This window comes from Anolis carolinensis, chromosome 3 (genome assembly GCF_035594765.1).
Source record: "Anolis carolinensis isolate JA03-04 chromosome 3, rAnoCar3.1.pri, whole genome shotgun sequence".
NCBI classification, from domain to species: Eukaryota; Metazoa; Chordata; class Lepidosauria; order Squamata; family Dactyloidae; genus Anolis; species Anolis carolinensis.
The window spans coordinates 128607513-128631760 of record NC_085843.1 but is presented as its reverse complement, the minus strand read 5'-3'; positions in this window follow the sequence as shown (position 1 = coordinate 128631760).

The following is a 24248-nucleotide window of genomic DNA, read 5'->3' as shown; positions in this document are numbered from 1 at the left end:
CTAACAGTGCCTTAACGCTATGGGGCACCTTAACTGTCAGTGGCTGTCCTAGGGTCAATTTATTCGCTTCTTTGATTAAATCTACTGATGCTGCCACAGCCCTCAGGCAAGGTGGCAATCCACGAGCCACTGTGTCCAATTGCTTTGACAAGTAGGCAATCGGCCTTTGCCATGAACCTAGTGGTTGGGTCAATACTCCAACCGCTGTTCCTTCCCGCTCTGCAGCGAACAGAGTGAATGGTTTTTCCAAATCGGGCAGTCCTAATGCTGGAGATGACATCAATGCTTCTTTTAATGCCTTAAATGCCTGTTGACATTCTTCTGTCCACTCAAATGGATCTTCTCTTCCACCTCTCGTAGCCTGGTACAGTGGCTTAGCCAACACGGCGTAGTTGGGGATCCACTGTCTACAATATCCTGCTGATCCCAAAAATTCCCGCACCTGTCGCCGGGTGCTGGGAGTGGGGATGGCACAAACAACTTCCTTTCTTTCAGCTCCTAACATCTTCTTTCCTTCGGTCAGATGGAACCCTAAATATTTCACCGTGGGACAGCACAACTGGGCCTTTTTCTTTGACACTTTGTAACCCTTTTCTTCCAATGTCTTGAGTAATCTCAAAGTATGCTCTTTACAGCCCCCTAGTGTCCGGCAAGCGATAAGCAGGTCATCTGCATATTGAAGCCAAATTCCCTCTTCCTTAGGTATTACAAAATCCTGTAAGTCTTTGGCCAGGGCTTGACCAAAAATGGTCGGGCTGTTCCGGAACCCCTGAGGAAGGCGTGTCCAAACATACTGGGTCCTTTGCCCTGACTGCTGAGATTCCCACTGGAAAGCAAAGATCGGTTGGGATACAGGGGCCAATCGAATGCAAAAGAATGCATCCTTTAAATCCAACACAGTAAACCATTTGGCAAATACTGGTACTAGACTCATCATGATGTATGGATTTGGCACTACCGGGGTTAGGGGAACGGTGGCTTGATTTACAGCCCGCAAATCTTGAACTGGGCGATATTCTCCTTGTCCTCCTGGTTTCTTGACTGGGAGCAGGGGCGTGTTCCATGGGGAACTGCATGGTACCAATATCCCATGCTGCAGAAGTCGCTCTAGATGCTTTCTGATCCCCTGCACTGCCTCTCGACTGACGGGATACTGTGGCTTACATATGGGTCCCATTCCTCTTTTCACTTCCACCACCACCGGCGGAACATATTTAGCTAATCCTGGAGGATTATCTTCTGCCCACACTAAAGGAGTCTCATGCCATGGCCATTGTATTTCTTCAGTAAAAATCCTAACTTGAAACAGTCTCCATTCCTCTTCCATGGGAAATGATAGCTCCATTTGTCCATTCTTCATGAACTGGAGTTGTGCTTGTAATTTTGATAAAATGTCCCTTCCCAATAAAGGGACTGGGCAGTCTGGGAGATATAACATCTTATGCTTGACCTGATGTCCGGCCAGATTGCAGGTGCGTTCCTTAAGGAAGGGGCACTTCTGGGTCTTCCCAGACACCCCTATTACTTTCGTAGTTTCCTGAGTTGGTGGACTAATTTTTGTATTTACTACTGATTTTTCGGCACCTGTGTCCACTAAAAAGTCCAATTGTTGGTCCCCGATTTCAAGTGTGACCATCGGCTCCCCGGGGTCCAACAAAACAAGAGCCTGGCTTCCTCATTCCTCTCCTCCATCCATATCTTCCCATTCTTCTTCCATCACAGCTGCTGCAGCTATCACCTCTCTTGCAGGAAAAGGTACGTAGTTCCCACGCCCTCTTCCCCTTCCTGGGTTTCTTCCTCTCTCAGGCCTTCCTCTTTCTCTCGGTCCTTCCTGACTTCCTTCTCTTCCTTCTGGGCATTCACCTTTCCAGTGTCCAAACTTCTTACATTTAGCACATTGGTCTCGACCTAACCTCCGAGAGGGCCCTCTTCTTCCTCCTTGTCCCCCTCTGGCATATCCTCCTCTTCCTCTCTGTCCACTTGCACTTTGTTCCATCATGGTAACTAATGCTTGGTATTCCGGCTTCTTCTTCCTGTCCTTCTTCTCTTCTTCTACCTGGTCCCTCGCCATATAAACTTGATCTGCGAGTGCCAACAATTCATTCATAGTCTTTCCTAGAAATCCTGGTTGCTTTTGAATCTTTCTCCGGATGTCAGGAGCCGCTTGACTGATAAAAGACTGTTGAATCGCCCTCCTACCGTTTTCATCCTCCAAATTATATGGGCTATACTTTCTATATGCTGCCTCCAGCCTTTCCAAAAAGGCTGTTGGTGACTCAGATTTTTCCTGTACCACTCCCTGAATTTTTACAATGTTGACGGGTCGCGGCGGGCCCCTCTTTACCGCTTCTACCAATATACGCTGGAATCCTCTCAGTCTCTGCAAATGTCCTTCTTCTGCGGTGTCCCATTGGGGATCTATTTCCACAGGAAACCTCTGTGCTCCCCACTCGGCTGCATCACCATCTTGTGGGGCACCAACCTGGGCTATGGCTACCCCATTATTCAACACTGCTCTTCTCTCCTCTGATGTGAACAACATATTCAACAATTGTCTGCAATCTTGCCAGGTGGGATTATGGGTTGCCATAATCCCTTCCAATAGCCTAGCCATAGCTTGGGGTTCTTCACTATAAGGTGGAGTATTATTTTTCCAATTCAAAATGTCACTACTACTGAAAGGCACTACCTGGTATGCTTGAACTATCTCATTCCTGTTGTTTATCACAGGCACCGTTCTCAAGGGCATCTGGAGGGCCGGTCCGGTCGGTGAATCACCAGGCCACACCGGAGCTCCATGTCTCCGAGTTTGTGCCGGAGAAGCATCACTGGGCATCCGTTGTGACTTCTTCTTTTCCTTTGTTTCCTCCTGATATTTTTCTAGGCTAGGATAGTGTTTCTTGGCCGCTTCGGTTGACTCCGAAGAGTAGGGTGGGGGTCTCGTTCCTAGTGTAGGTGCACCGGGGGCTGTTCCCTGGGGTGGGGGGGGCGGTGGCAAGGGTGGCGGCAATAATTCCTGTTGTCTAGCCTGTACACTCAACTGTAAATCTGGGTAGTCCTCCTCATTGGATTGGAAAACTTCCTTCTTTTTCCCCTCCTTCTTCACCACCATACATTTGCCATTCCTGCACTGTCGAACCCAACCTGGATCTTCTCTAACTACCCGTTCCCACGTAGCAATATAGACCCACTGGTTCGGATGATTCACAGCACAATATTCTTCCACTGTTCGGATCAGTTTCAGATCCCACGTTCCTTCTACTTGCCAACCTAAACCAAACTCTGGCCATTCTCCCTGACACAAATTCCTCAGTCTATAATCTCTCAGGTCTCTTGGATTCCCTGCTACGGCTCTGCTAGCAAAAGAGCCAAAATTATCTAAGATGCATTGTAAGGGAGTGGAGCTCTTTGAATTTTTCCCTCCCATCCTGCCTAATAGAGGGGACTGTCCTGGCCTGGGCACCCGGCCACTCAATGGCATGCGTCAGGAAACACAAGACAGAACCCCTTTCTACCTCCCTGGGAACTTTTTTTTTTTGTCCCTCCCAGCGCTGGCGTTCCCTTAATATCTCATGCAAACCCCTATACTTGCCAGATTTCTGTAGACGTCGGACCAACCTTCGCCCCTGGGCTTTTTTCCCTGGATCCTTTTCCTCCTAGCCGGTTTCTGTGGAACCTCGCTGATGTTGCAGCTCTCACCGTCAGTCGGCGTTGGCATCAGAGGCAAGCACCGTAGCCGGTCTTGTAATATTCAGGGGCCCCTTCTCGTCTCACGGTAGTTGCCTCAGGCCCCCACCGCTGAGTTGAGGCCGTCCCGCCAACGGGATCCGTCTCCAATCTCCTGGCCCATCTTATAGGAAATCACGTCGGGGTCACCAGAAAATGTAGCGGAACCTTTGTGCTCCGGTCCTTGTTTGAGCGCAGTGGAGGAATGGAGACGGACAACTGAAGGAATTCCAAGAAAGCAGTTTTATTCCGCTAATGGCCACTAGGGTTCCCCCTAGCACAAAGTAAGTGCTTCTCCAGGGGAACCCCCAGTGACGGGCTGAGAAAATATTTATACACACTACAGGGTTCGGGTTATGCCCGCCCACAAGCAAATTCATTGGCTTAGAGTTGTGACGCTGCCCAATCAGTGCTGACCAGCAGGCCGGCTGCACTCTTTCAGTGCCGTGCTCACAAATCATTCAGAGCGCCTGCATACGCATGCGCTGTTTGTTTATCTTTAGCTTTCATTTCTTCAGAAACACATGATTTCCCAGAAGTCACATGTTTCTGTGAGTTTATGCACCCGGGTCGCTAGCTGTCGCCATCTCTGCCCATATATGGTATTTCCTGGGGTTCTTTAACCTCCCGCCTCACTAGAAGGGGCCTTAGAAAGTTTATTTATTTCGTGTCAAAAGCATTGCATAACAAATACATTTTTAAAATGATGAAAAAAATAAAGGAAATCACAAACAACTAAATAGTTTTAGACCAAAAGCGGGCAACAGCAACCACCTTAGAAAGTAATTCAGTCTGATTGTGCTTCAAAAATGTAGTCCTCCTTTATGATTGCACTGCTATTCAATCATAAAGGAGGCAAACTGGCATTTAGGTAAATCTTCAGAATAGTGGATTTGTCCCTTAGAAGATATGTCCTCATAGAAATTTATTGTTTCAAGATTAGCTAGCTACAACTGACACTAATTAAATATCTCTTTTTAGCCTGTTGTATTTAACTTCTACTTTGTGAATGTTTTAATAAGCTTATAAAGTAAGTTTATTTATGACTGTTTCCGTTGCATTTATTGCTTTAATGGAGCCTTTTGCCCTTTACATACCTGGATCTGACAGAAGGGCAGGATGCCAAAATGTGTCTTCATCTAATATTCCTTATATCAGCCTTTTACTCATATACTACATGGGGCCTTTTCCATCTGCTAATGCTGCGATTCATTTTTGTTGCATATTAGAGGATATGATGTGACAACCTGACTCTACTCCCACTGATTTACAAAATGTAGAATATGGTTTATAGATTTACAAGATTTGCATTCAGGAACTATTCACAAGACTGTCCTATCACTAGTCAAGAAAAATTATGGTGAAATGCCCCACTTATTACAGCCTGGGATGGGATGAGGGCAAAGCTACTTGGATAGGAACTTGGAAAAAGAAGGTACTTCATACACTATACCTTTGTGTTGCAAAATCTACTCATTCCCTCCAAAAACATATTGTACTACTGAAATACATACCGGTTTGGAGGAAAACAGAGAAAAACGGTAGTGGTTTTTACATATTTGGTGAGTTCCCTAGGTTTCACCTCCCTCCTTCTTCATATAATGGTACAGTAGAGTCTCACTTATCCAACACACTCTTATCCAACGTTCTGGATTATCCAACACATTTTTGTAGTCAATGTTTTCAATATATCGTGATATTTTGGTGCTAAATTCATAAATACAGTAATTACTACATAGCATTACTGTGTATTGAACTACTTTTTCTGCCAAATTTGTTGTCTAACATGATGTTTTGGTGCTTCATTTGTAAAATCATAACCTAATTTGATGTTTAATAGGCTTTTCCTTAATGCCTCCTTATTATCCAACATATTCGCTTATCCAACATTCTGCCGGCCCGTTTATGTTGGATAAGTGAGACTCTACTGTATCTCAATTTACAGAAAGACATTAAAATGATCAGAACAGTTGCTGAATAGTAAGTGAAGGGTAAATCTAGCTATTTCAGTGGGTCTGCTGAGAACGTGGCATGATTAAGCAACAATATGGACTTTAGGACACAATATGCTTTTAATTTGTGTGAATACACACACACACACACACACACACACTCTTACATGACTTTTCTTGCTTAAATACCTGTCTTCCTACACATGCACAAACATGAAGTTAAAATTATTCAGGCACACAGCTTGTTGCCTGCCTTTTGCTGGAGACAGAAGTCATGGACAATCTTGCAAGCCAGAACAGAAAAATGGAAAGAAAAATTATAATGAAAGATGTACAGTATGTATACTCCTCTGGGAAATGAACAAAGTGTATTTTGAGTTCCTTGTTTGGTTAATAATCATTGGTTGCCGAGTTGGTCACTGTCTAATGTCAGCTAGTAAATGAGTTTTTCAAACCCTCAGGCAGTTTTCAGGCATTAAGTTTCATTTGCATTCTACACAAGGTTCCCTTTGTTACACTGACTGAAAGTTACATGTATCCCTTCACATTTTGCTAATGGTTTCTTCTACATTACCATTCCATTATCAGGGTATCCTGACACTTTAATAAAAGGCTAGAGTCCCCAGTGGAGTTGAAAAAGTTGCTAACTTAGCTGCTTTGAAACAACAGGGAGGGAGGTATTAAGAGTATGGGGAGGGGCATCAGAGAACGTTTCAAGGAGAAGAGACAATGGCTTGACAAAAAAGTGACTTGCAATCGATGCCGTGTATTTTTGATAAATGAAGGCACAATCCAGGACATAGGGAAATCAAAATGCACATCCTAAAAGAGACTCATGACATCCCCATCTGCCCCTCCTGCCATACAGAGGATTCCCAGGGATCAGCTCTTTCTTTTAGCGGAGTTTAAGTAAACTGTCACAAGTGGTCAGTTAGAATAGAAACTGGTTTATTGATTATGTTCCACCATAGGAAACACCACTTGGATTTTCTGACCCAAGCACTGAGGGCCCACCTACACAGCACCTAAAACACAGGATTTCCTGAGTTAAGCAGGGGGTGGCTACATGACACCAGTGGTAAAGCTGTATTGATTTTCTGCAACAGACAAAAAATGGGGTAAAAAGGACCCCCTTTATCCTGATTCTGCTCAGAAAATGCACATATTTGCATCACTGCATATTTCTGCACTCACGAAAAACACATGATTTCCTTCCCTCCCCCCTGTAGAGCATACAGCACATGTCTGCTTTTTAAAAGCCCAAAACAGCTAATCAGCTTATTATGTGCTTAATCTCATATGTGCACATGCAAATCTGCTTATATTTATATTGAGGTATTTGCATATGTGTATATATGGTTCAGCGCGTAACTGAATGATTTTTTATTTTAAAAACCCTTTCATCGGATGTCCCCTGTTCACCCTCCATCTTGTTCAGATACTGAGGAAACCTATGTAGATGGCAGGGGAAGAAATCTAGGGACCCACAGGTCTGTGTGGGCCCGGGCTGTGGCACAGGCGGGAGAGCAAGCCAGCTGCAATTAACTGCAATGAATCACTCTGACCAGGAGGTCATGAGTTCGAGACCGCTCGGAGCCTATGTTTGTTTGTCTTTGTTCTATGTTAAAAGGCATTGAATGTTTGCCTATATGTGTAATGTGATCCTCCCTGAGTCCCCTTCGGGGTGAGAAGGGCGGAATATAAATGCTGTAAATAAATAAATAAACATGTTCTCAGGTCCCGGTTTTTGTTGTTGTTGTTGTTGTTGTTTTTTTTTGTCCACCATTCAAAACTTGCATTTTTGTGCTGTCTGAAAGTGTCCTGAAATGTCTTAGCTTACAACATCATTTGATATCCTTGCTGTTATTGGGCACTCCCTGTTTCGGTGGGAAAACCCATGTCAACAGCATGGCAACTTTTTTAATAGAGTGGCCATAACCCATACGTCAGTCCCTAACATTTTCAGATAAGGCTGGATCAACACTGCCATATATCTGATCACATAGTATCTGCTTTGAACTGGACTACATGAGTCTACACTATCATATATTCCAGTTCAAAATAGATAATCTAGGATCAGAAACTGGATTATATGGCAGTATAAAAGGGGCCTCAGTTACAGATTGAATCGGTATGATTCTATGAATTCTATGATTCTATGAATCTACACTGCCATATAAAATCCAGATTAACTGCTTTGAACTGGATTATATGACAGAGTAGACTCAGATTATCTGATTTCTTAATCTGGATTATATGGCAGTATAAATCCAGCCCTAGATGGATCAGCTATCTGGTTCAGCATCCAACGGTGAACCATCCCTCAAAGGAAAAAAAATGAATAAAATTCAACACTCCATTATTTTCAAGTAACATGTTGAAAAGTTAGAAAGCAGTATTATCATGCATTAGATTTCTCAGGCCACTTCTACACTGCCATATAAAATCCAGATTATCTATTTTAAACTGGATTATATGGCAGTGTACATTCATACAATCCAGTTCAAAGCAGATAATGTGGATTATCTAATCAGAAAATCTGGATTATATGGCAGTGTAGAAGGGGACTTGGTATGACTGCTTTCCATCAGTTATTCATAGCTCTGCAGTCCACATGCATACATGCTGTGATACTTAAACTACCTAATGCAAAGCAGATCATTTTATATTGGGATTGAGAAATCACATTTTTCAGGATGCTTCCAGAGTCCAGACAGTGCCAAATTGTGGGATTTGTTACAGGGACAAAAAGTCCCAGGACCTGAGAGAAGGTCCGCACACAAACCAGTAAGTCCCAGGACTTCTGCCTCTGAAGTCTGTGCTTGCAGCTTTGTCTCATATTTTAGAAGCCCGCAAGATGTCCGCAAAACATCTGCTGGAAATCCCAGTGTTTTATATAAAGAAAAAGATTAAATGCGCTGTTGCGAATATGCATATAGCTGGCATGATGTTTTGTTCCCCAGGTTATGAATGTCGTTTTCTCGTTAATTCTATTATAAAAACACAGGGAAAGTTTTTTAAATGGCTAAAACATTGTCGTTGCAAGAGGGACATCATCATGCACCCATTTAACAAAATTTTTGTCGTAAAATGGAAGTTTCTGGAGTACAACAACTACTTTCAAAGTAAGGAGTGCACAATTAAACAGGAAATCATGTTTTCAAACAAGCAAATTTTCTTCATTATTATCATTATTCAGAGCCTGGGTGGCCATCTGTCCAGACTTGTTTTTATGGTGTATTTCTGCTTGGAAGAAGGAGGTGATGTTCTAGGGTTGTAAATGTCAGTTCCCCGTGAAAACGTGCGGAAAGTTGCTTAAATGCAAAAATGTTGTCGTTGCAGGAGGGACATCATCATCCACCAATTTAATGATGTCCCTTTTTCAACGACAAAGTTTTTGCTGTTTAATCAACTTTCCCCTTATTTTTATGATAGAACTTATGAGAAACTGACATTTATAACCCGGGAACAAAAATAACAGTGCAAAAACCAGCATAAAGAATCCTGTATCTTCTGGGTGAAGGGACAAATGGAGATGCGAATATTCGCATCTTCCGGCCAGAACCAGGATATTCACACACCTTTTTATCTCGTAGTTTTTTTGTTTTGTAGCTGATGTCATCTAGCCACCTGCCATTTTGAACCAGGAACTCGTGGGATAAGGGGATTGTGAGGGTGGGCCTCACACATATCTTGATGAAGAATGAAGAAAAAATATGAGAAATGGGGGAAGTTCTGATTTTGATTCAAATTTGGAAGAGGAGGAGGCTTTTTCAAGTTCCCTAAGAAATACAGAGTAATATTTACTAGGAAAAAAAGAAAGAAAATGAAGAGACATTGCAGAGGTGAAAATAGCAAGAACGTAGTCCTTTCATAGTATTCACTCAGTCATTTTTTTCTATTATGGCGTAAGGAAGGTCAGGTCAGATCAAGAAGATAAGTAAGGTAGAAAAGAAGCTTACATATCATATTATGGTACTGCACTGATTATTGTTTTGCTGATCCAAGGGAATCCATTTTCTTTATACAGTAGAGTCTCACTTATCCAATGTAAACGAGCCGGCAGAATGTTGGATAAGCGAATATGTTGGATAATAAGGAGAGATTAAGGAAAAGCCTATTAAACATCAAATTAGGTTATGATTTTACAAATTAAGCACCAAAACATAATGTTATACAACAAATTTGACAGAAAAAGTAGTTCAATACACAATAATGCTATGTAGTAATTACTGTATTTACGAATTTAGCACCAAAATATCACGATATATTGAAAACATTGACTACAAAAATGTGTTGGATAATCCAGAACGTTGGATAAGCGAGTGTTGGATAAGTGAGACTCTACTGTATTTACTGCACTGAACCAGGTCACAAAGCCTATAACTCGCTTTCTGGGGCAGACAGATTTTTTCTCCTTAATTACCTAGAGGGAAAAGCCTGAAATCTGGATAAAAAATTGTGTAAACTGTGAATGTTGTTAATATACATTAACTGAAATAACAGAAGATTTGGAAGGGATAATTAAATATTTGCTTTTTGTATTAATAGACAGAAAGAAAGCTTGCTGATAGTTCCTGCATTTGATGCCAATCTTCATCTTAAATCCAATTTGAAGCATCTTAAGCCTTCTCTGTTTTGACTGACCTTTGGAGTTCAAAGAGTAGTAGTGGAAAATAAATACATTTCACTTAACTCCATTTTGATCTTGTGTGTTAATTTTCTTTTATTAGACTGTAGTGCTTAGGTTGTTTTTGTTTTGTTTTGTTTGTTTGTTTTGGGGTTTGGACAATAGTTTCCCCAGACAACGTAAGTGTTGGGGGACTGTGAGATCCCTCAAGCTGTATGGTGGATTTTAGGTGTTAGGACCCCAAATGTAATGTTGCCAAGCTCTGATACAGAGAAATTTTTTTATTACCCTAAAGCAATCAATAAATCTAATTTAGTGAAGGGAGAGATCGTTTTAAAAAATCTCACGGTTTTCAGTTTGTCACTATTGACTAGTAGATTTCAGGACAAAGCAACAAGAAAAAGGGAGAAAATAGGAGAATTTTCCACACACATAGAGTAGATGTATAAAGGGCATAGTCACCAACTTGCAATGACAGAGTTAAAATCATACATCTGGCTACAACTGGAAAAAAGGAGAAGTGAAAGTGAGGGAGGACCCAAGATGGAATTGTCATCATATTATGATCCTTATAAAAATGCTTATAGTTAAACTTCCTGCCTTGTTAAAAAATTGTGCACTTGCCCTGTGGGTAATAGAAGCTTTGTGGATTTGCAGACAATGGGGCAACAGACAGAGTCACCGGATCTATCTTTCAGACCTGGTGAGAACTAGAGAATAAAATAGGCTACAAAACACCTGAAACTGCTGGCATCCGAGAACATTTCCTGCCGAATTTGGTCAGACAACAGTCACAAAGCCTTCCCTGTAATTAAATCCCACCCTGATCTACATTTTGCAGTCATGTAATTAATACTTCCTTTCTGCAAAGCAATGGAATAATTTAAAAAGCAGATCCCCTCCTCAAACCCAGTTCTCTTTCTCTTTTTCCCTCTCCTTTTCTCTCCTGTGCAGAGTCCAGAAGAAAGCTGGGCATGCAACTTTTAGCTACAGGGAAGTGATTTGCCAGTTCCATTTGCTAACAGAATGCCGCAATTAGATGCTCAGAGCTCTCTTTGTCCTGGGAGAAGAAAATGATACTTCCTTCCTCTTTAAAAGCTGTGGAGCAGAAGTCAGGCGTTATGGGAGGGGTGGAGAGATGGACAACAACTACACCTATTGAGTAGGGGGTTTTATGGAATTTATAAACAGAGAGGGCTAGGAGGTTGCCCCAACAGAGTAAATATTGTCCTATAACAACAAAAGCCAAGGTGTAGCCAAATATTAGAGTGTGCTATGCAATTCTCTAGGGAAGCCATTTCTGTCTTATAGAATTAGAGTTGTCTTAAACCATATCAATCCTCTATGGCACCATTTGCCACATCCAAAAGAAATATAAATATTTAAAAATGTATCAGATAAGTGGGATCTTTTTCCATACTTCATATCATTGTCTTTCCATCATTCAAATCTGCCAGATAATATATGGAGCCAAAGACATTATACCACTTATGCTGGGCAGATTGTCAGCTTTGGAGAACTACCAACAAAGTTCTGAATTATTTGGGCTAAGAGGATCCCAAAGGTGCAGGAGTGTGCCCACCCCTCCCACAGTCCCAATTTTCCCTAAAACTTACTATAGCATCATACTTTTTACATGGCACCTGTTGCACCCCTAGGCTGCGTAGGCACCTCAAAACCACACTGGAGCCCCAGAATATAAGCAAACAAGCTGTTTTATTAACGATTATAAAGCAAATAAAGTTCAGAGTCAATGAAATAGGTTTAAATCCACAAGAGCAAGTTACTTGAAGTTCAGGAAGCAAGAGTCCAAGAAAGTCACTCAAAAAACATAGTCCAAACCAGATATCGACTCAGCCCCATGAAAGGCATCAAGAATAGTCCAAACAAGATTCAATTCCAAGGCGTGAAACAAACTGGAAACACAGGAAACAAGACTAGATTGCAGGATTAAACTCCAAGGTAATCCAAGGTAATAGAAATCTAAATAGCAAAGTTACTGGAACATTCAACTGGATTCAAAGGTAAAACAAGGCTGGAACTTGAGGCATACACACATACACACAGTTGGTTCTATTCTTCTGGAATTTTTTTGATTTTTCGCTTTCAATTGTTGTTGTGCTTGTTTTGACAACCTTGTGATTGGAAAATGGCATATCCTCCTCCACTACTACCATGATCCAGTAGCTTTAAATCGCTGTGGGAGTACAGCTGTTTTCTTGATAATTCTACATGTGAATTCATGCGAACTAAAAGATGTTAAGATTACACAGCCTCTCCATCACCACTTCACAGTTGCCAAACTGCCAAGCAAGTACAGAGGACTCTTCAGGACCATGGGACAGAGAAAGCAGTGGTAACCCTTCCATTAAGGAAGCAATTACCATACTGGTGGCTGCACTGCCATTCCCCCAGCTCTTGCTCTCTGTTGGAGGATAACAAGTAAAGTGTGTGTGGCACATGACTTGTCCTGCTTTTCCCAACCTGCCTTCTGAATCAAGTATGGTACAGGATGATGAGTTAAATTCAGCTGGAAAAGTTCTCAACCTCTTTTATGCAGGACCCTTCCAGACAAGCCAAAAACACAGACAGGTCCAAATAATTCCTGGAAAAGCAGTTTACATCTCAGAAAGAACAATAACTGAATTTATATGCAAAAAATCACTATAGCCATGTGAAAATTAAAAGTGAAAACAGAATATTGGTGTGAAATAGCTTTTCCAATCTTCACAATCTTTTATTCAGACACCAGTCTTTCTACATTGAAGCATGAAAGTTTCAAAGGTGCTTCTGTCCATTTTTTCTTGCATTCAAATAAAACCTGTTCCTGATTGGGAATCCTGATAAAAAACAGTGGCTGGAAAACATTTATTAGTCTTAACTGGAGTTAGCCCATTTAACTGTTAAATAGGTAAATTCTATTGTTTCAACGGATCAGCTTTAGGTAGGAGCAGCAACAGAATTCAGGTCAGTATTTCCCTTTACCTAGAAATGTCTACTCATGTTGAAACTTTATTCAGATCTTTCCACTCAATATGTTTAGGTAGTGAGCACATAGACAGGAACAGTTTAATATCAGTATGAAAGGTCTATAATAAATAGAATTAATATTGCTATTTCTTTGAAATCTTCAGTGTCCTAAGATGACAGTGTGCTAGCATTACCACCTCTGAATGGATACAAGATAGATAGTTTATAGTCCATTCATTCACTATCTTCCTACAACTACACTCCAGCTCACCTGAAAATCTGACAATTATAGAAGTGGAAGATGTGAGCAAAATTCATGGGAGGAGCTTCCTCTGTCTTGTCTCACCATGGAACTATAGACTTCTCTTCCTCTAGCCTGTATGCAGGATAAGAAATAGGAATCCTGTGCAACTTCCTCTGCAGTACCTACAAGTCATAGCAAAATGACCCAAGTGACTCTAACATGACTTAAAACTAATTATTCAAATACTGATTATCCCAATAAGATCTAAGAAGAATCTCTCCTTCCAGACAACTTTCCAAGATGTATGTATGCCGTCACACTCAGGCACCTTTTAGAGCTTTAGGATGTGCTTCTTCCTTTGCCCAGGTGAACTGCGGGGGCCTTACTTAAAGCTCTGGAAATCCCAGTAACCAAAGGCACTTCAAGTAGAACAATCAAACAAAATTTTATTTTCACAAAGTCCTTGGCAGACTTGGCACATGTAATTAAAGTTGCAAATAAAAACAGTCCACTTATAAAACCTTGCAGATGTTCCTTGCTTGCTTTTCCCCTTTAGGTTGCTGGGTTGACTTCCACCAAAGGCAAAGAGGTCCTGAGATCCTCTTCACCCTAGCTCTGAGCTGCTATCAAAAGATCTATAACTATCTTAGCTCAAAGCTAGTTTTTGAGGCGAAGTTGGTAGGGCTTCCTCCAGTGGCAAAGAAATCCGAAGATGTTCTCTGCCCCAGTGCCAAAGCTATTAGAAAGAACAGGTCTTTCCCCTATCTATGCTTGGCACTGGTTTTAAAGGCAGGTCAATTGTTTGTACTTACGATGGCCTTTTCAGAGTTGGCCTGGCTTGGCCACACAAGCACATCTATGATGTTTCTCCTTCAGTCTAGAAGGCAGAATAGGCTTCTCAAAATGGAGCCTTCTATCCCCAGGAAAAGGGGCGGTCTCCAGAACAAAATGATACATTTGCAGGCTGCAAGCAGCAAAGACTTGCAAAAAGGCTAAACTATCAGACTGCTGCAGAATCTGCAGCAACCCTGGAGCAAATGCAAACAGATGCTATTCCTACAACTATAAAAATGCAAACCAAACCTCTGGGAGACGGAACAGTATGCATTCATATATAATGTTGTTCTCACCATTTGCATCAACCCAACCTTCTATGGCACTATTCAAGGTATTTTTTTAAGGGGGGGCTGAATAAAACAAGCCATCCAGTAATGAAGAGAGAGATAAGAAAATATAATTCCACAGGAAATGGAAGGTTGAGAAAGGTGCTATTTCAGAGTACACAAAAGGCCCCTTACAAACTGCAAAAGAGAAAGACCCCAGAAAACACAATATCAGAAACCAAGTCTTATAATGCATCCTTTTGCTAATGTCATCCCTTCATTGACTCTATAACAGCAGCAAATATTATCAAGGCAGCCATGCTATCAAGGGCTCATTCAGCTGCATTATTTAGTGTGGCAGATGGGAAGTGTATCCTATTTATATGGGTCAAATGCTGAATTCTCCACACACACAAATGGGCACAAATCATACATTTGAGTCTGCAGGATTGATTTTTCTTTGGATTGTGTTTCTGTCTTCACCTCAAAACAAAAACTATGTGCTGATTGGGTAGTGAAAACAGGGTGGTCTTTTGGCCTCTTTAAACAAAAAATAGTGCTTTGTTTAAACACCAGTCTCGGCAAAGTCTGGTCTGAAGGTCATGCCCTATAAGAAGAGAATGAAAGTGAGGTTGCTTTCACCCAATAGGTGCTTGCACCACAGTGATCACCATACAATGGTGATACCGAGCAAACAGAAAAGCAGAAAAGCATAAAGCAGAAAAGACTGTCAGGAGGGAACCTTCAGCTGGAAACAGCCAGTCCTCCCGAAGGCTGTTATGATCCGCAATGCCTGGCGAGCCACAAGGAGCAATTAGAAATTTCTCTGATTCCCAAATAAAGGCTCTCCAGTTGAAGAAAGGACCACCAAGGTTTATCGTGATTCCAACTAGAATGGATGATGAATGCAGTAGTCTGCTGAGAAGATGCCATACTGAAATACACCAGAATACAACTTATATACATTTTCCTCATTTGAATTTCCCATGCCCACCCCCAGAGCCGCCTTTCCTGTGATTGGCCAGTGAGTTTCCTGGCCTCCTGAAGTTGGGAGGAGCGGCCGGGGGCTCGAGCGTCTCAGCCAATCAGTGCTCAAGCCCTGCTTCCATCGCTCAGCCAATGGTGTGAGAGGAGGCAGCACTTGGGGTTGTGAAAGAATGATTGGCCCATCTCGGGCCATTATCTGTCAAGCGGATCAAAGCAATTGCTGTTTTAGCCCTCAAACTCTATTCCTAGTTATGGAAATGAGTTTGAATATACAAGTCTCCTGAGAGAGTCTGGCTTCACAACGCTAGTCCCATTGTCCAGTACACAGCAATCTGAGAGTTTTTGATGGGATCAAGCTGATCCAGTTTCCTGGGGGAGGGATGTGTCATTGTTTGGAAGGCAGCAATATTTCCCTTCTCCTCGCAGAGGGGAAATGTTCTTTATGAAGTATGGTTAGCATGTCCAAAGCTGTTCATCTTCCCCAATGGCCTGTCTTCATGCCCTCTGACGTTTGAGGAGATAAGGCAAATAGGCTATTGCCCACTATGTTGATGCATGGAAGTATTTTGCAGCCTGAGTGCTCCCAGATCTTGGTATGCTGGTCCAAAGTTCATCCAGAGTTCACCTTACTTCATGATTTTTATATAACATACAACATATAATTCATAAACATTACTGGGGTACACATAAGGGTCCACAAATGTTGGGGTTTTCCCATCTGAGCAGAGGCCCTCTGTCGAGACACAGAGGCCTTAAAGAGCCACACATGCTATTTAGTCCAACAAAAGGTTTATTATAAAGCAATAATATGCTCAGAGACACTTAACTTCAGTGTCTCTAGCCAAAATTCAAAGGGTTTGGCCAAACTGGGATTCAAAAAGCAACCAGAAAATAATCCGATTAAACAGAAAGAAAACCCAGATTTAAACTCAGTCAAAATAAACAGTAAGCAAACAGCGCTGTAACAAAAGGGTTCCAACAGACAGCGCTGCACCCAAAGAGTCAGTTGCAAATAGGAGGTGCCAAAGCCAGCCGAAGTCCCAGAGTCGCCGTAAAAGGAGTCCAAACAAACATCGTTTCCCAGGTGGTTAAACAGAGCCGTAGTTGAGTTAATCCAAGGGTCCAGGAAGGGAGAAAGCCACACTCACAATAAGCCAGTCCAAACGTCGTCACCAAGGTGGTCAAACAGAGCCGTTGTCAAATCAGTCCAAGAGTCCAGGAAGGGAGAAAGCCACACTCACGATAAGCCAGTCCAAATGTTGTCACTAAGGTGGTTAAACAGAGCCATTGTCAAATCAATCCAAGAGTCCAGGAAGGGAGAAAGCCACACTCACGATAAGCCAGTCCAAACATCGAGATTTCTCAGGAACAGAACTCCAGGCTGCAGAACCCGAACCCAAAACCCAACACGAGAACAGGCAGCAACAAGACACACAAAACCGACACTTTGTCTTCTGCAAAGATTCCCCATTTCAGAGCCTACTTTTAACTTACACATCATTATCCGATGATGAGTTGGCCTCTACCCCATCATCATCTTTAACAGCTGTCCTTGTCTTCACACCCAAACCCCTGTTTCCATCTCTCCAATTCTTCCATCTCCTGTCAAGACTAGGTTTCCCCATGACTCGGAGGTATCTCCCGTTTGCCAATCCTCATGTCCTGAAAACCCCACCAAAGTATTGCTAGAAGTTGGCTCTGCACATATATTCCTAATCTCTTGTACCTTATCTATCTATGATCTTTCAGTATTATTTTGAATAACTTCTTTTTTTCCCCTGTACTTCAAATCAAATAGTCCTTATACATGTACCTCAATATGTTGTTAAGTTATTGAAGTAGATTGTACCACAAAGAAATGAATGGATTGGTTAAGATTTGAGGGGTCCATGCAGGAGCCCACTCCCATAGCATTCAGCCATGGTAGTTAAAGTGGTAAAGTGGTAATTCTGCAATGTAGATGCACTCTTTGCAGCTGAGAGGGGGTAGAGAAAGGGTTACTTTTTTGTGTTATGACTAGAAAGCATAGCCCACAATGGATGTCACATATCTCCCAACCCCCAACCCAATGACATATTCAGATTTTTTTTCCTCATTGCACAGTACAAGCTCAAAGCACCTGCAGAAAGGATGTATGCAATAAGAAGTAGGGCTAGGCAGGAATGTTATACAAATCCCAATTTCCAAAGGATGAAAACATAGCGGTTGCGGTGAAATCACAGTGTTATGATTGTGTAGTGTGAATGGGCCCTTAGCAGAGAAATAAGACTCAACAGGACCAAGGCATACAGCTGGGCTGCTTCTTGAATAAAGAAAGACTTACTGATGTCGACCATCTTAGAGGAAGCCCAGACAAATCCATGTAGGAGGAAATATTCTCTGTGGCTTCTTTTCATCCTTCTGCCTGGGGACAAAAAAACTCCCAGTCCCATACATCTGTTGGACCTCCCAACACCACACGTCCAACATCTGTTATGTATTCAAATATAGACTATTAAAAAAGTGCATGCACACACACACACTAAGCAAAACCACTCCCTTTTCTGACACTTTAGAGCAGCTAGAATATCCAGTGATAAGTTAAAGATGGAATGTGAAAGCACCAGATGTCCCAATTTTCATGGGACTTTCCACCCAGAAATATAAAATTCCCATATCCTTTTGGCAGGAAGAATTGGCTTGGGACCCACAGAGGGAGCACCCTCCTAAACACGCCATGTGGGAGTGACACACACAGTCAACGTCTGCATTGCACTGAATGAGTCTCCAGGTCCTACAGCTGCATTGCATCTGATGAGGTCTCTGGAACAAACCACAGAAGGAAACAGCTTAGAGAGGGTCAGAAATTAGATTGGCAATAGGAAAGACATCTGACTCTTAAAAGTTGGTGGGAAGCTGGGGAGGGAGGAGTAGAAAAAAATGGCTGCCAGGATACAAAAAGAAGCAGATGGAAGGGAATGAGAAAATTAAAAGGACATTTGTTTTCAAATTTACATTCCTCCAATGACAAAATTAAAATCTTCTTTTAGCTTAAGTATAAAGGAATGTCTCCATTCTATTTAGGACAGTACTAGGAAGCAAGCTTTCAGATATGTCTAGACACTAGTTGTTAGCCAACAAACACATTTACCAGAGAAATTATTGAAACTTGCAATTATCTATTTTTACACACAAATTTCTAAAAGTCCTTTGTAGATAGAAAGATTGATGGTATCAGACGGATAAACTATCCAGGTCAAATGTACCCTAACAAACCTGTATAAATGGTATAACTAGATAGTGAATAGGGATTATTATGCCATTGGCAGGCCAAAAAGTAAACAAAAATGTCTTTTTCAGTAAAAAAAAAAAAATCCCACATTGGGGTCAATAATGCACCCTCATATAAAATAACAAAATAATGCATTGGTACAATGTGAATTCTGCCAACCTAGCAGTTCGAAAACATGCCAATGTGAGTAGATCAATAGGTACCGCTCTGGCGGGAAGGTAACGGTGCTCCATGCAGTCATGCCGGCCACATGACCTTGGAGGGGTCTACGGACAACGCCGGCTCTTCGGCTTAGAAATGGAGATGAGCACCAACCCCCAGAGCTGGTCACGACTGGACTTAACGTCAGGGGAAACCTGAAATAATGTCACTTTTTACAATGTGACATTATTATAAATATAGGTTTTCATGAGTACAATAGCAGAGATATCTTGTGCTGAAAATTACTGGTAATAAGAGCAACAACAAAACTCACAAATATTACATGAGTACAACAGCAAAGCAGTTTGGTGTGATTATGTTAATCACTATAATGGCAGCACTTTCCCTATATATTCATATCTATGTCTAGAAGTTTTAAGCAAAGGATCAACCCAATAAAATGGGAGTGAGATATCCACAGGTCAATGTGACTGACTACTAGAGCTGTGCAAAAAAAAAAACTGGCCCCTTGAGGTGGCATTAGTGCTTTTTCCTCTTCGCAGAATGACCCTCAACTTATCCTCAGGTCATATCAAATGCCATAATTTTTGCCTCAAAACCCACCCTTGACATGAAGTCAACTTATACATGAGTATACAGTACCTTTTTATTTGTGTAAGCCATGATAGGTCTTGCCAATTCAGAATATGCCTACACTGCCAGGGTTTAAGAGACTCTAGATTAAAGATGTCCAGGAAGAAATATTTTATGGGAGAGTTACACTATTGTGGATTGTCTGATTTTCAAGGAACCTAGCAATGCCCACTATGTGTTTTCTGAGTAGAAATACCAATATGTGTTATGGGGCAATATCTACTGCGCTTGCTTGCAAATGTCCTTAGAGACTTTTTCATAGGTGTTTATGCCCCCCTTAGACTTATTATAATAGAGGGTTATCTCAGACTTGGATTTATTTCCCAAGATTACTATATCTTTATGAATTAAAGAAAGAAGAATTTTCATTCTGATTTCATCAGAACAAAACTAATGGCCATCATTTAATGAAACAGCCTTTATTCTCGCTGTTTTGTTTGCTTTTACTTTAATGTCCTTCTAGCCCTGGACCAGTGTACTCTACTATTAACATGCCCCTTTAAAATGAAAACTATTATTATATTTCAGAAGTATAAAGAGATGTTTTAAAAATTGCAGCTTTAAGGATAAATATTCCTGAAACTTCCAACTCTAACTGTATAATTGTTATTTTAAAAAAGAAACTTTCCAAACTCTGGTAAATCTTACACAGCCAAATGTCAAAATGACCCTGAAAAGCTGGATGGTAAAGAGATTATATAAAACCATGTGATACTATATGTGTTAAGTGAAGTGAAGAATTTTTCTAGTATTAAGAAAGACAAAAATATTGCTTATAAAGACAAGTTTGCCTTTTGTTTGTATTAATCATACTAATTTTAGGAATGGTCTTTCTTTGTCCAGTTATAAGGACTGCTTGAAACATGAAGATGTGGAAGACCAACATAAATGTTTTATGAATTCTTTCCCTTCAGTGTTGTCACAATGCATTCAACCTCATGTACCAATGCAAGCTTAAACTCTTTTGCTCAATGATCACAATGAAACTGGGTGAACAACTAAGGCAAATGATTTGTAAATGTGGGCTGCTCTTTAATGCAATGTGAACTGCACAGATAGCCCATATGAGAATATTTTGGTGTGGTATGGTATATATCACAAAAGGATGCCTCGTAAATGCCTTTAAATGTTTTTTTATCATGAAAACCCTACAAGCAAACAATCCAAAATGAAAGGAGCAATAATGGCAGAAGATGAAACTCCCAAGTTGGATGACACTCAATGAGCACCTCAAGTAGAACAGAGGAAAACTATGAGTAAATTAACAAGATGTCCTGTTTTGGTATGTGATCAATTTTCTCTTGGACACAGCATAGAATCCTTTAGTTTCTTCTTCTTCTGACTCCATAGTGTCTATGGGTTATGATTGCATTAATGGATTTTCCTTGAAGGCTTATGACCTCATCATATTAGCCAGGCAAAGCATCCCACTTCGCCTCACATCTGGGAGGAAAGAGGGAGTAGTGGCTCCATTGGAGCCAGCACAACACACAAAGCCTCCTGCTTTGAAAGGGAAGTGCTATACAACGCGTTCCCTCCCGTTGGAGGAGGGACTTCCACAGGAAGCTTCTTTGCATCATCTGAGGGGCAGCAAACCAATCACTCCTCCAGCTGGAGTGGAAATGTCAAGGTAAATGTGATGAGGTTGTTATTGAGATAGTAAAGTCAGATCTTTTGTTGTTGTTTACTTGTTCAGATGCTTCCGATTCTTCGTGACCTCATGAACCAGTCCACGCCAGAGCTTCCTGTCAGCCACCCCCACCCCCAGCTCCTTCAAGGATGCCATCCATCCATCTTGCCCTTTGTCAGCCCCTTTTCCTTTTTCCTTCCATTTTCCCCAGCTTCATTGTCTTTTCCAACCTTTCCTGTCTTCTCATTATATGGCCAAAGTACTTCATCTTTGCCTCTAATAGTCTTCCCTCCAGTGAGCAGCCGGGCATTATTTCCTGGAGGATGGCCTGGTTGGATCTTCTTGAGGTCCAAGGCACTCTCAGAATTTTCCTCCGACACTACAGTTCAAAAGCATCTATCTTCCTTCGCTCAGCTTTAACTATGCGGACCTTTGTTGCCAGTGTACTGTCTCTACTCTTCAATATTTTACCCACATGGCAGACCATATTTCCTGGTACAAACCTGCCCGGGCCCTGAGACCCTGAGGAGTGGCCCTTCTCTTGGTCCCATCTCAATCGCAAGCTCAGTTGGTGGGAATGAGAAAGTAGGTCTTCCTTCTCAGTGACTGTCCCTCGACTCTGAAACTCCATGCCCAAGAAAGCCATAATGGCCACCTCCCTGCTGTTCTTCTGGCAGCAGACTAAAACTTGGGTTTTAATGTATATATTGTGAAATTTTAATTGTTAGCTGCTTTGAAAGATATATAGTGTAATACAAATACTATAAATTAAAATATGAGGAGTGTTGCCAAGTGGCCCTTATTTTAAGTGTTTCCTTCAATTTTGAAAGTTGGGAAGCTGTCCCTTTTATACAGACTGATCAAGATGCCCCAAATTCCTGTATTTCGGTGTCATTTAGGAAGCAGCTATTGAGAGGTTTGTGTTCTACCTAAATACTGTATGAAATGAAAGCATTGGCTGGATTTAACTTAAACATGATTTTCTCCCTAAAATTAACATTTTGTCTACGTTCATCAATTACTGCACGCATTTCTGTCTTCATGTGTGCAGTAATTGATGAACATAGAAAAAATGTTAATTTTAGGGAGAAAATCATGTTTAAGTTAACTCCAGCCAATACTTTCATTTCATATTTAGATAGAACACAAACCTGTCAATAGCTGCTTCCTAAATGACAATCCTGCATGCCATAAATTGTGATTGTCCTTTGTTGCCATTTTAAAAACATGGCCACACTCATACTGAACCAATTTTCAGTTAAACCCAGCAGGGTTTGTCTTTTACTAAATTGTATGAATCAATTTTCATACAAAATGACAAAAACGTCTACACTAATTTATGGAATATTGATGATATGAAAGCTAGAGTTTTTCCAGTTTACAAAACTTTAGTAAGAGACCATTATTACTTTGTAGAGGTGAAGTTGGTTTAAATAGCTGATTTTAAAGTAGATATAACTGATTTTAATGTTTCTGTATATTTATAATTATTTTAGGTCCCAGCATGGAGTGCTTGCTGTATATATGTTGTGCTCCGTCCTCAGACCCCTTTGGGGTGAGAAGGGCAGAATAAAAATATTTAAAATAAATAAATAAATCAAAAGTGACTATTTATCAGTCTTGACGCCATGACATTGCTTTTCTCCCTCTTAACATCCAAATTATGTCCATGTACAAGCAAAGGCTTCTATAATATCTCAAAGTTTTGCTTCTGATAATGTTTTTGAAAAATACACTCTTGTCCCTCCATCCACTGCTTTATTTTATACACAGCCAAAGGTCTACAGCTGGCTTTGAAAGGCTTGCTTGCATTATAGCTGCTGAAGCAAAGACCCAGAGGCTCTGGAGAAGGAAAAGCTTTTCAGCAGCACTTCACATTTCAGAAATGGCCATGAACTCCCAGAGCTGTCCCCACAATCAGGGTAAACAGCTGCAATTGGAACCACTCTGCAAGCCATTTTCTTTCCAAATGATATTACAAGGGGAAACAAAGACTAAGTGCACTGAAAGGGCAGCCAAAATATTGTGTATGTAGGTGTGTGAGGCCACCAAGTCACATTTTATTGCTCAATGTACAGTGCTTTGCTCATCCTTCTATATAAGGGCAGCCACTTGCACATTGCTAAAAAGGAGAGCACATAGGTATATTAACATATGTTTTATATAAATCAATGTCCCTTGTCCCTTTTTTAAAGGAAGCCAATTTGCATAAAACATTTCTTAATTTGTATGGAGAGTTGCAATTGTAAGTAGCCTACACAACTTACTAGGTGAGGCATTTATGGGACAAGCAGAGTGCAGTACTAGAGGACTGCCATGTAGCATGCAGTCAAGCTACCCCACTTCCCAGAAGTCTCTGTGTCTTGGTGAGTTCTGGGAAGGGTGTGAAGAGGCAGCCAATGAGATCAAACTGTGTGGTTTGATCTCATTGGCCAATGTGGCTGACCAGAGTGAAAACTGCAGACTTCACTCAGGTTAGGCATCAGCCTACTAGGTGCTCTGACTGACGTTCACCTTCTGGGCACTAGTCCACACAGATAGCCTATATTGTTTGGACCATTGGATGTGGAATTTGTGATGCTATAGTATATAGGGCATAAGACAGACTATAACTAACTCCTTTATCCACATTAGTTCTTATATATCTATCTTGATCTCTCCTACCATCCTATTTTGTATTTCTCAAACAATACTGAAATTGGCCTACAGAAACAAACTGCATTTGGGAGCAATCCATATAATCTCAGTTGAGAACTCTTTATGAGATTTTCAGTTGCGGGAATATCCCAGTTCTGTCTGGAAAATGCAGATATTTGAATTTCTGTATGTCCCTATGCTCAGAAAGCATGGGATTTTTATGTTGGTTTGTTCCTGGGTTATACATGTTGGTTCCTGATTGCTTGCATCCTAAAAACATGACAACAGTTGACTAGAGGGCAA